General features: G+C 41.2%; 1 long non-coding RNA gene across 1 annotated transcript in view; it reads left to right on the forward strand.

Annotated features, from left to right (window-relative positions):
- Positions 1-13,343, forward strand: part of LOC114015365 (uncharacterized) — a 38,223-nt gene that overhangs the window by 1,583 nt on the left and 23,297 nt on the right. The window contains exon 2 of the long non-coding RNA XR_003559252.2: positions 8,581-8,654. This is a non-coding gene — a long non-coding RNA (uncharacterized LOC114015365). The remainder of the gene's footprint in view (positions 1-8,580; positions 8,655-13,343) is intronic.

Here is a 13,343-nt window from a genome sequence, read left to right on the forward strand (position 1 = left end):
TGGACTTGGGTAAACATGGCCTCTAAAAATACTCCATTCTCAAATGCTTCTGTTTTTCTTGTGACCACCTAGAAAAGACCGCTTATCTTATGCTTTAAAGAGGTTTGCTTTACAGGAGTTTGTAACAATTTTCTGTATTTAAATTGCTTTCTGTTTCTTTGCATTGACTTTCTTCCCCGTATAACACCTGCATGCTTTCTTCTCTGGTATCTCACAGTCACCTAGAATGGAAAGTAAGGATGTATTTATTTATCTTTGCTGTTACATTGTCAAAGAACATACTGCATTCCCCAACAAGAATTTTATTTTTCTGTTTTGTGTGTTTACTATTGGATCTTCACTTGTGCTCCCAGCCCTTGCACATTTTAATACCTTTTCAGCTATTCTCTTTTCCAAACTGTCAAGTTTTTGTTCCCTCCACCCCACACCCCCAAGCCCCCGCCTTTAACTTGTGGAGTTCTTTTTGAATTTCTTCTTTTTCATTCTGTGGCTGTTTGAAGTCCTGATTCTGCTTTGTCATTGTGTCTTCTAGCTTCTTCATGTTGGCTGTCAGGTTGCTCTTCACAGCTTCACTTCTTAGCCATTCCACTCCTGTGCAAAGCTGCTGGTAAACTGTGAAAGACCTTGCTATTTCTCAGCTTGCACTTCTAGGGTGTTTAGTTTGCTCGTGCCCTATAGCCTTTTCAGTTTGGAGCTGACTATTACCTGTTGTTGGTCACTGCAAGTGAAAGTTTTTTTTCTTTTCTTTTGAATGTTTGCACTTGCAAATGCTGAACAAGCTGAGTGTCATTCTGGAAATTATACATCTTCTGTAATGATGCTGCTGAGCTGTATGGGCCCATACTCCTCTAACACATATGCAAGTGCTGCACTGGTTTCTGTATTCAGTAATTGTGTCTTTCTGTAGCTTTAATAATTTGCCCCTTAAAGCCTTGGCTGTTTAGAGAAGGTCTGTGAAGATCGGTTAAAAAATTATGATTTGCATTGTGGTCTCGTGATCCAAGACAGTGAACTCTCTTGTGGATACTAGTTGGTAGAACATAGCATAGATACTATCCAGTGCCTTGTTCTGCATGTAACATAGGTCTGGAGGAAAGAGATTTAAACGAGCATTTACCTGCCTCTTGCTATCTTCAACAGTGATTTACATAAAGTCTGGAGGGCTGGACTTTATGATTTGGGATAGACCTGGAGACTTCTGAATCTCTCCCACTTTTGTCATTCTGAGCAAATTTTGTTCCAGTTTTGTATACACTTATGCATGTTTCCTTTGGTAAATGGTATTGCTTGTATTTACCAGCAGCAGTTCTGCAGATCTCTGATTTTTTTCCTTTTGGTTCTTCTGAGCAAATTTAATTCTAATTTTGGTGTATATATTTAGAAGAGGGTATCTCTTCATATTTACTGATGTCAGTTCAGCTGCAGAAGTTCCTGAATCAAATTTAGTTTGTCCTATGGAAGGAGCCAACTACCAACCCAACCAGTCATAGAGCTGTAGGATAACCGATAACCAGAGTGGTTTCCAGGTGTGTTCACTTCCAGCCATGCATGTAAGGAACAGGCTACACAAGCTTGTGGGTATGCACTGGTGGTATCTCATGGACTTTGCTGCCACCAGTGGAATCCATCTGTACCTATCACTTTACATAGCTACTGCAGCAGGAGGAAAAAAAAAAGAAAGAAAGAAAAAAATTCAACCTCTAAGTGAAGAACTGTGGCTGTGGTTTTACTTAAAGGAGAACAAAAAAGGAGAGGAAAACAAAGGGGTTAGTATTTATAGTGAGTAGGTGAGGCTGCTAGTCCGCCCTTCAAAAGATGGTACTTGGTACTCTTCTCTCTTCATGGGAAAAAATTCAGCCATCATATTTTAGATCCATAGTGATAGAGTAGATCAGTCTTCTTACTTCAGAAGTCGGTTCTTTCTTAAACAAAAATCTGATTGCTGGATCTCTGTAGTTCAGACTGTACAGTTCTGTTTGTGTTTTTAAGTGGTATGTTTGCTGAAGAAAACAAATACTCCAGGGAGACCAAATCTGCTTCGGTGTGACATGAAATTTGGTGAAGGTTTATTATAGCTCAGCCCCCCACCCCCAAATCAAAGAAAGGGAGAAAAGGAAAGGTTTAAAAAAATGATTCAATTTTGTGGGCTTTTTTTTCCTTTTCAGGTCAAAAATAGAGAACAGAGGATTTACTACTTCAAAGGCAAACATTTCCTTGTTGTTTTCTTTTTTTTTTTTCTTAGCCAAACCATCCCCCTTAGCTTTTATTTCAAGTAGAATCAACTGAAATTTTTTCTGCCCATGATTGTTTTTTGTTTGGCCGTTGAACCAGATAATCCAATATTTGCACAGCTTTCCCTGGAGCTGCACAAAGAGGTAATGCTGTCATTATGACAGGTAGACCTCAGGAGATTATGTGGAAACACGGGGTCTCCTAGCAGAAGCTCCCTGGCCTTTAAATGTTCACTCTTAGATCTTCAGGATTTCCCTGCAGATCTATGGACTGTGTTATATTAGAGGGGGTTGAAGTGTTGAGGGGTCTACATCCCCAAAGGAAGGCAGAGGAAAAATGATATTCATCATCAGGGCATGGAGTTTCTGGACTGTTCAAGAATACTTTTTCCCTAGGGAAGGATAAGGCTTCTAGTGCTAAATGGTAGGATTTACTCATATATGTATTTGAACTTTATTTTATTTTTAGTTTGTGGTTTCTTATTGTTCTGAAAGCATGGTGACATATATACCTCTTTCTTGCTATTGGTTCTTGCTTATGCCAATGTACCTTGGTCTGTTTATACAAAAATATTTGTTACCAGTTAAACTCACCTTCTTCTGTTTGCACCAAAACATCTTAGGCTCATGAAAACTGTCTGACCAATGAAACTGTCTGCTTGGACAGACAATTTCTGCAGATCACTCAGTTTGCATGTGGAAATACAGTTTTTCCAGTCTGGCTTCGATGATTAGTAGTATAGATTTTCTAAGAAAATGCCCACTGTTATAAGCAGCTGTAGGTTTGTGCTTATGAAACCTATTTGCACAAATATTATCAGCCACCAAAGTCTCCACCCAAGTCTGCCACAGTTGTTCAGATCTTCCAACAATTACAATCTAATTAGAGCCGGCATTCAAAGTTGCCTCCAGCATTTCAAACAAAAGTAATTTAGTGGTAATAAAAGTGGTAGATTGACAGCTCTGGAATCTGAACTCAGCTTATCCGCAAAACATACCCAGGGTGGGAAAGAGCTACAAGAATCACGGCAACAACTCTCTGAAGGGCTTGACCCCTTGCCTTGAAATGACAACCTCCAAGGGATGAACATATGGGTAATTTTCTACAAGTCCCTCTACTGCCACTGCCAAGAGTGCTGCTAATTACTGACAATAATTAGTATATTGTCTGTAGCTTGAATACTTTTCCACTAGGAAAAACACCTGTATGATAACAATCAAATGCCCATCATGTAGTGATGGTGTTTATGAAGCTAAGAATTATTCTGAATTTGAACTGCAGCCTGTGAGGTGAAAGGCTTTATCCTATTACCAGTCCCCTGGATCATTCAGTCTACAGTGTGTGAGGCACAGGGCTGTGATTACCAATTCATTTCATAAAGGCCAGCCATTTAAAATTCTCTCAAACTAGCAGCTGCTGGAGGAAGAAAAAAGCACCTGGATCTGGACAAATATATTTTTCTTCTTCTGGGTTAATCTAAAAAGAAAACCAACAATTCTTTCCCCTGAAAAATGAGACTTTCAATCAGCGCTGAGCTATCACTGCAAAAGGATAACCTCTCTTTGCTTACTTGACATATGGGATTCTTCCAGTTCCAGAGGTGGAAGTCATGGTTAGGCTGAAGAGCACTTGAAAAAATAAGCCGCTTCATGCTGCTGGTCAGTAAAAGGAATCATTTGGATATGATGTGGAGAAAAGAATAGGCAATCCACCTGCTTCAGTTTTTTGTGGTGTTGCTGGATCCTTTTATTGCTGTTACATACAAGCACAGGCAGAGACAAGAAATACTTCTACTTCTTTCCTGTCTTCTGGTTCTCTTTCCTCTATCCCTTGGTTTCTATGCTCTAAAACACTAAATTATAACATAGGAAGGACCACCATGACTTCTGAAATCTGACAGGTCTTAGCTTTCTTCCAGCTGAGTTAACATACACCTTACTGCGGCAGGCAAACCTTAATTCAGTTGGCAGTAGGATTACAGCAGGTATATTTACCCTCAAGAACACTCATTTTCCATATCTAATTATCTCCTCATCTGCTGAGTCAGGGGGAAAATCAAAATTATCCTCTGTTTTAGATTATGTTTTCCTAGGACTGACATGAGAATTCTAGGTGACATTCTCAAAACCATCCAATTTATATAGGATCAAGAGACTCTGGCGTTCAGGGGATCATCTGCTCCTCAGATGTATTAGGGACATTAGAAAACAGTACCTTTGGTTTTTAACATTGGAGATGGAGGCACAGATAGAAGATTGCTGCATTTATAGCCATCTTTATAGAAGAAGATCATAATTTATGTTTTCAGATGAGGCTTTGAAAATGTCAATCTTGCATGTTCTAACTGGAAACCGAACTGCCCATGGGGTGTGTTTCAAGAGTATGAATTTGCACTAGTAATTCCACTATTTTTTTTTCTTTGTTCCTTTGCAATATATTTTTCTGGCAGCCGTAATCCACTCCAGAGGAGGAAGGAGAAGGTTGGGAGTTTTGTGTGTGTGTGAAAAAAGCTTTTGATTTATGCTGGGGGCAGCTGGTTTGGGTTTTTTTCTTCAGTTCTGCAGCATTCGTCTGTGATCTGCAGATTACTATTCCCTATTTGAAAACTGGGTATAAGCAAGATGGTTTTCTACCTCCTTCATCAGTCTGTTCCTCTTAGCCTACAAGCAGATTCAGCCAGAAGCTGTCTGTCATTCCAGTAGTATGTACACCTCTAATATCCATGCCTTAATGGTCTAGAAATACTATGCTATCCCACTCACTAGCCAAGGCTGATGTGGAGCGGTTGTAGACACATGCACTGCAGGTCCTTTTCTCATCCAGTTCTGTTCCCTCATCCCTATTTGGGAAAAGCAGGATTTCCTTGATATAGCCATGTCTGTGAACAACTTATGACAGCCAGCAGCCTGGCTCATCTCTGACTGCATGTTGCTGTGTCAGCAATTTGGCCCAGCATCTAACCCAACACCTCCTAAATCTCACCAAAATACAAATGCTAAGATGATAATACAGATGGAGTAAGATATGTAAGATGACAATACAGATGGAAGCATTGAAGTTAATATATGGTTTGTAGAGTAGTTTGGGATCCTTTGGGTTGGTAAATGCTGTGTAAGTTTAAAGCGCTGTTTTGTCTCATGCTCACGTAACTTACATTCCTTGGCTTTGCACTTTGGTGTGTGGATTAAGTTATAGCAGATCTGTCTAGAACACCCATTGAGGCTAAACAGTGGTGCATCTTCTGCTTCATTGTTTAATATCAGATGCTTTATTATGGAAATTCAAATAAAACTTGACCTAAACAAGGCAGGCCTTCCTGCTATTTTTAGAACATTATGCTATATCCCATGTCTGTGTTTCACAGGCTGGTGTGTAATTAATGATGTGTGTCCTTCCTTCCCTTGTTAATTGATGCACAAGCTTTTGGGAGGTATGCATCATTATCTAATGTAATCATGCAGAAAAGGGAAGAAAAGAAAAAATCCACGTGTTTAGATGTCTTACCACATTTGAAGCAGGAGGGAGAGAGCAGGCTGCCCTAGCAAGTTTGGAACTGGACTGCCTCGCAGTATCGCCAGGATCCACGAGTTTTGAACAGTCTCTGGCTCCAAATGCCTCCATGATCCTGTTTAGAGAAGTTGTTTTAAACATGTCTGTTCCTTCTGCTGCCCCTTGCCCTGGCATCTGGCAAGAGGGCAGAGGAGCCTCTCCCTCCATTTTCTGCTCAGTGATCTCCCAACTTGCCATCGTTTGCTTTCAGGTTGGAGGCAGGTGTGCAGGAGACCATAGGTTCCTTTAATCTCTATTAAGAACAGCAGATCACAGTGGCCCCTCTGGCCTTGTTCCCTATGACTATGAAACTAGCTTTAGCAGCACAGAGATTTAATCTTTCTAGTGGAAATGTAGCGCCAGTCAAAGGTCTACACTGCATCTTTTAGGACAGTTTCTTAGCTGTGTGAAGTTAATCGTGAGGCAGTGTCCGTTCCAAGTTGCAGATTTTGGAAGAAGGCTTGTGCTACAGATTGCCTTTCTGCAGCTCTGCTCTCTTCCTTGGGAGAGATCCCAGAGAGAAAAGCCACAAACTCTGGCAGAGGTGCAGAGTGGGCCTCTGGCCCCTCTTGGAGGCTCCTTCTCTCACCTGACTCCTTTTCCCACCACCTATCTGGTGACCAGAGGGAGCGAATGAGCGGCTCTAGGTGCACTGTGAGCTGCCTGGGGATGATAAGCAGGTCTTTGTGTCTCTGTTATCTTTAAAACCTACCTGGTGCAGTCTGTCAGCTGCTTTAGGTTCTCTGAGAGCGCAGATGGGGGCGAGCCAAGGTGGCTAAGCTATGTAGCACTCTGGCTGTACCCCTGCCAGTGCATGCAGCAGGCAGGATGGGCTAATTGGAAGCAGCCAGTCACCCTTTCAGCTGTTGCTCCCAGTTTTGTTCCTCCATCTTCAGTCAATTTAGATCATACCTAAAGTGCGTCCACAACTACATTTAAGCAAAAGTGGTTACCATAGTAACACTGGAGATTTTCCAAATGCAGTCTATGATGTAAACAGCTAAAATGACTGTTACCCCAAATAGTTGTTTATTTCTTCTGTGAGGTTTATTGAGTATTTAAATCTGTTGTAGCACACACAGATTTACCACTTCTAAGTATAACTTGGAGGAGTAACACATTTTTTCTTATTGCTTCCATTTCAGCAGATCTGTTTCCATGTCAACAGCTCACATTGATAAAGAATTGACATTCTGACTGCATTTGGCAGTGTAGGGTACAAGGTGACAATTAAAATAAATCAATGTTTCTAATGATGCTGATGTTAAAACCCTGCCAAAATACTGGGGTCCCCATGCACAGTAGCCAGAGATCGCTTCTTGAATCTGCAGAGAGCGAGTCAGGAATTCTCATGGGAACAGACTTTCTTTGCAAGGTTTTTAAGCCTTCCTGCTTACAGATGCAGAAAGACTGGGAAAGCAAACTCTCACAGAAAAACACACCTATCACTCTGTGTGTGTGCACGCACATGTGTGTTTGCGTTGGCCCATCCACTTCTAATCTAGCTGAGGTCTAGAAATGCATAAAGCATGCAGTAAAAAATTAGAGCACAATTCTTGGTCTAACCTGTTTTGAGTCAAGTTTCTGGCAAAAATTGTGGAGCAGTAGGGCTTAATTAACCCCCCCTCCTTCCACTCCTGATTTCCTTGTGGTGAATATATGTATTGAAATTACTGAGGGACAACAAACATGGAGGCCCAGAAGGGCAGTTTTTAAGCTTGCAAGCCTGTTCAACAAAGACTGGCACTTTGAATTATATATTTGGGGGATGAAAGTGGACTGCTTTTCTCTGTCTGTGTGAGCAGCATGTAGATACACAATCGCCACAGTTGAGGTGTCATCAGTGTGCTTGTTTTCCCATAGTGCGTAAAGGAGCTAAGATCAGTGGCCCACTATATTAAGCATCCCGTTTACACACAATAGGAGAGACAGACACAATCCACAAAAATCCCCAGACTAAGCAGACAGCAAACAGGGAAGGAAGGAAAACTGTTACCCCCATTTTACAGGGGCAGAGAGGGATTAAAAGGATTTTTTTCAAAGCTGCAGATAAGAGTGGTGGCTTCCAGGTGATGCAGGCTCCCCACCTGCACTTTGGATGCCAGAAAATCCCTTACCTGGTGTTGGCTCAGTGTCATACTGGAGTCTCGTGGTAGATGTGGCAATCCAAATCAGCGCTCCTGAATTGAAATGTGCACACCTTCAAGGGTGAGCAGAGTTTGGCAATACATTTCCATAGAGACATTCAGCTTGTCTGAAGGCACTCTGTGTGGTTTGAATTAGGTTTGAATCTGTAATTTCTGTTGCATCTGGGGACTATACATACTTTCTAATGTTGGGCATCTAAATGATTTGCTTAGTGATCTTAGTTGCTGTTGGTTCTCTTGGTAGCAAATGGAAAGAAGTAGTTGTGTCCAAGCAACAGTTCAGGTCACCTTCAGCAGGTGTCTAGCACTGCCTGATACTGCTTCATGAATGTGTAAATTCACTTGTTATGTCTTTCGTATCATGGGATCATATAATTTTTGTGGGTTTAACAAGTCCACAAACTTACTTTGTCTAGTGAGCCTTCTATTTTTAAATGAAATTCTTAGATACTGGTTTAGAGAAAAGAATAAAAAAGCAGAAATACTGTTAAGAGTCACGTGATTCCTGGTACCACTGAGGTATACCAAAATGTGGTGAGTTTTCACTCTCATACATACAAGAGCAAACTCCATACCCCACAACCAGTCATCTGTGTAATGGATATGAATATAGTAAATCCCCCACATGTACAAATGATAATTTTATTTCCAGATTGCATTCTTTGGAGGATCTCTGAGCGCTTCAGAAGGATTAATGAATTATGCCTCACAGCAGCCCATAAGGTGGTAAGTATTATTACTGTATTTTGTAAATGTGAAAGAATTGTGGGATGTTGATAAACAGAAATTGCCAATTCAGTCAAGTCTGTGGCAAGTAACTTTTCCCTGTAGAAAAATGCCACTCTTTCAAGATACAGGGCAGATACAATGTTTATATGTTTCAGCAAATGAGCCATTGCTGAATTACTTTAATTTGATTACACAGGAGTGAGACACTTTCAGGACATATCCTGTGAATGTCACTGAGGTGCTCTAACACAAAAAATAGATTGCAACTGAGAAGGAATGTGTAATCTCTGTTGAATATTGGCAGTGGCTGACAGTAGAACAGCAGCTGGTTGGATGGGTCTGCACAATAACGAGGGTTAAGACGATCTAGTGCTCTGTTGAACTGCTGTTGGCCTTCCTTATCATATTACCTCATCTCCTAGCTGCAGGGACTGGCAATCTTTCAAGGAGGTATGCACAATATTGTTTTCCCCCACTTTGAATTAGAGGTATGAAAGTAGCAGGGGCTGTAAGTGCTGCTTCTCAGAGGTTGAGCTGAGCATGGGGTCCTGCGAGGGGGTAACCTCCAGCACCTGTGAAATTTGGCTTTGGAGGGTGCCAGGGTTAGGGAAGCATCCCTCCTGGTGCACAGCTTCCAGTACCTGGCCCGTCAGAAGCCCTTTACCACACACTTGTGGCTGTCAGCTCTCAAGCTAAGTTTCAGTACCTGCAGCCATTGTTCCATGGAGATGTGACTAGCCATATGGTAGTGCTGTTTCTACCCCCATTTTATTAGCTAAATCTAATTAACAGGCCATTATAATAACCAGACAGACAAATATAATAATCTACTGTCATGCTTCATTGTAAATAATGGCTGTAGTAGCCACAGCAATATTATTTGACTTAATATGAATGTGTTTGACATACGCCATCAAGAATGAGATGAACATGATGCCTCAGACAAACTGTGTATTCACATGTGGTCCCTGTTGTTCAAAAGCTCTGGAAACACGGCTGTAATCAGTAACAGTAAAGTTCTGAAGAATGAAAGGATGGTCACAACCATTTATATACGAGTTAATGCAAACCAGAAGAAACACATAACCAAACACAGACTGGAGTTGAAGAAGAGATATAACATAGTCCCAGAAATTCTGTACTAGAGGCCTAAATTTTAACAGGAGTAAACAAGACCCATTCCTGAGATGCCGTTGAGAAATCTTTGTGTGAAACAGGAGGAATATATAAGTGAAAGATGTCAAATGGTGTTTGGCTGTAATTGGATACAGCATGAATGCTGTGAAAATGTTAACCTAAATCTGTCCTAAATCTGAAACAAAACTTTGCTCTTGCTACCTAAGATTTCTTCTAAGCTTTGCTGAGGTGCAGTTGTGGAATGACTAATTGAAAGAAAACTATAATTCTAATAGTTGAACATTCCCTTTTGTCACCAGTGTTGTCCAACACTAGAAAGTAGAGGAGGAAAGAAATAAGTTACTTTACAGCCGTTTGTGTAAAAAAAAAAAATAAATGGGGTGGGAAATAATAAAAAAATGTAGGTTTTGTAATAAATCAGATATATTAAGCTGAAGGCTTCTGCCCTTCTAAAATAAAAGGAAGTAAGAGATTTTTGGTGGCAAAGATACTACCTTGTGGGATTTTAATGGAATTGTAAAACCCATTCCCCTGACTTCAGGATGATGTAGTGAAAATGCAAGGTGTTAATCACAGTTCTGCTTGATTTCATTCAGGATCTGAGTTGCTTTGTGTCATCAGTGGGGTGCAATTCCTATGGAGTGAAACAACGCATACAGCATGGACTAAAGTGCTTCAGAACAGCTGTGTGCTGCCTTAGGCAGTACCTCAGTGGTTAATAGGACTAATGAATGTGCACGCTAACAACAGCGAACACAATTTAAGGATCAAGACCAAAGGTTATTTTCAGATAAGAGAAAAGAGAAGGTGAAAATATACAGGCATGCAGAAACAGAGTATTGTGAGAAGATTTAGGGCCTTGGCATCAAGCAAAAATCGTCACTTTGCTGTTACTTTGCAAGAAAGGTTGCAACCTGAAACATACCTACGTAAAATACTGCTTCAAGCTTCCTTAAACTTCACAGAGGCTCTGTTCTACTGATGAAGCTTGGGCAGAGCAGAAGGGAAGGGTGGTAGCTTGGGCTTGCTAAAAACTAGTGAGACTTTCTGCTGGGGCACGTATTATTGAGCAGTCACTTTGCTATCTTTTGAAAGAATAGACGTGCCTCTCCTGGTCTGTCCATGCTGGTGAAGATAGGTGTGCAGACACAGAAACCTGGTACTAGAGAGGATGCCACAGTGATTCATAGGCAATAAATTTTTGGCCAAAACCAGAGTGAAAGAGCATGCAGTGACACATGAGATGTCCCCTGTCTACCTCTGCTGCCCTGGATGTGCCAGGTATAGTCTAGTTCTTTTTCTAGGCCACAGTGGAGGAGAAACACAGCAAGTAATTGTCTAGCTGGTTGCTCCATTCACTCCCATACCTAAGATGAAGAGCTGTTGCTACCACAGGAGGGGTAGCAGTGGGTGTCTGGTGACAAGGTAAGCAGGTACCAGGGACTGGCAAGTGCATACTGCAGTGAAAGGGGAATCCCAGGGTGTCAGAAATGTCTCACCTTAGTTCTGTGTCTGGATGTTGAAATGCTGAGCCAGCATCTCAATGCACTTTGTTATTCTGGAAGAAAGTTACTCCATTTACTCCTCAGGTTCCTGGAAGGATTGCTGGGGTCAGAGACTGGCCTATAATTGCAGCTGTCAGCTCACTGTTAAATGGAGAGATGTAAAATACCTCCTTGCACATCATTTATTAACATTTAAAACCTGTCAGGGGACATATAAAACATTCCTTTTTTTGTAGCATTTATAAACTACTGAGAAGCACAGACACATTCCCCTATATTAATTACCCTAATTTAGGCAATGTCCATGGAGGGCCTGTGAGCACAGTAGCTATGATTTCCACACCCCCAACCCCCCCAGTTCTTTTATTTCTAGGCATTGAGGTTCCCCTGAGCCCATTCCAGCTGCAAATTCTGCTGGCATGAAGCAGGGTAATTCTGGAGAGTGAATGTATTTTCAGACCTTGTATACATGAGGGAGTTGCACTAAGATTACTGGTAAACCTGCTTAGTTAAACCAATGCAAAATGTGACATGGACAGTCCTATTTCATCTCGTTGCTTCTTTTAGATTTGGATTAGGTTTGAAATCAAGTAAACCCCCATTTAACATCTTTAAATAAAGATGTATGAAGGCATTCACATCAGTTTAACTTGAATTGTTTCAGTCAGATTTAAATGAAACCGGTGAAATTTTCTTGTACTAAGAGGACTTCAGTAAATACAAATTCCTGTTTCTCTTCTACAGGCCTGAGGTGTTGCAGCTCTTCTGGCTTTTCACAAGGCATAATTTTAGTCACCTATGCTAGGAGTCAGTGGGAATTACAGGCTCTGCTGGATCAGGGTAAATCAAGAAAGGGGCATTTAGTGGTCAAAGAAGGAACATGAAAGGCATCGTTATTTGTCTCACTCAGTGAAAATGATCACAGCAGATCTTTTCAACCTCTGCAGGCCTAGTGCTATGACCGGGTTGGACCTGCCATATATCCTCAGTGTTGTCTTGTTGCTGTCAGAGTATCCAATGGGGCTAGCACACATGGGGTGGTCCAAGTGATGCATCTGAGTGGGGAAGGTTCAGCCTACAGCATCTTCACATGGCAAATTCCTCTCTGCTGAGCTCTGGTATTGGTACCTATGTGTGAGAGCAAGAGACTGGGCAGGTATCTATTCCCCTTGGGTTATTTCAGCCAGCTGATAAAAAGGAAGAAATGTGGCTACTCTCAGGTCATGAAACATTTGTGGTGGGCATGTTTTGCTGCAGTAGTATGATGTTTGGAGAATAAAATGTTATACTGAATGTCATCTTGAGTTTCCTCCATGAAATAATTTGGAGAGTGTTCCCCAGCTACATGTGCTGAGCTGTGAGAATTGTTGCTGAAAGCACATAATGTTGTGTATCCTTAATTTTAAAGGACTCCACCATGGAGAAGTCTGTATGTGTTAGAGAATTACTATGGTTTTGAATGGTACAGATCTATGGTTTTCTTTATCAGAGGTGAAGCCATATAAATGCTGCTTGTCACTTTCTTGCTGTCACCTGTGAATGTTTTGGTGAGTGTCCCAAATCAGTGATGGAAAAGCACTGAGAAATACCTAGAGTAGTTGGGTTCTTGTGCAGAGGGGAGCTGATTAGGTCCAGTGCCTGGAGGAGGATCCTTCTGCAGAGGTATTCCTCCCATTAGCTGTGCCACTAAGCCATATATCATAGGAGGGCTGAAATTTGTTTTTATCAATTCAGGAACAAGATCCTACATCTGTTCCTAATTACAGGTAGGGGTCTCAGAGGAGGTCTGAGTTACAGTGTATGTGGATATCAAAATGCATAGCTCTCATTACTTGAATAGGTAAATAATTTTATTCATCATCTGTGCAGGGACGTAGGAAGCGTAGCCCAGGAGATGTTAACAATTAACTGCAATCTCATTTGCATTACTGGCTATCAATATCTTCAGCTCTTCTGCATAGTAGTTTAATATTGACTACATAAACCTTCTGAAAAGGGGTTAACTTTTTTGTGTGAATTGTGCATTTACAAATATATTTCTATT

Source organism: Falco cherrug, chromosome 1 (genome assembly GCF_023634085.1).
Source record: "Falco cherrug isolate bFalChe1 chromosome 1, bFalChe1.pri, whole genome shotgun sequence".
Classification (NCBI taxonomy): domain Eukaryota; kingdom Metazoa; phylum Chordata; class Aves; order Falconiformes; family Falconidae; genus Falco; species Falco cherrug.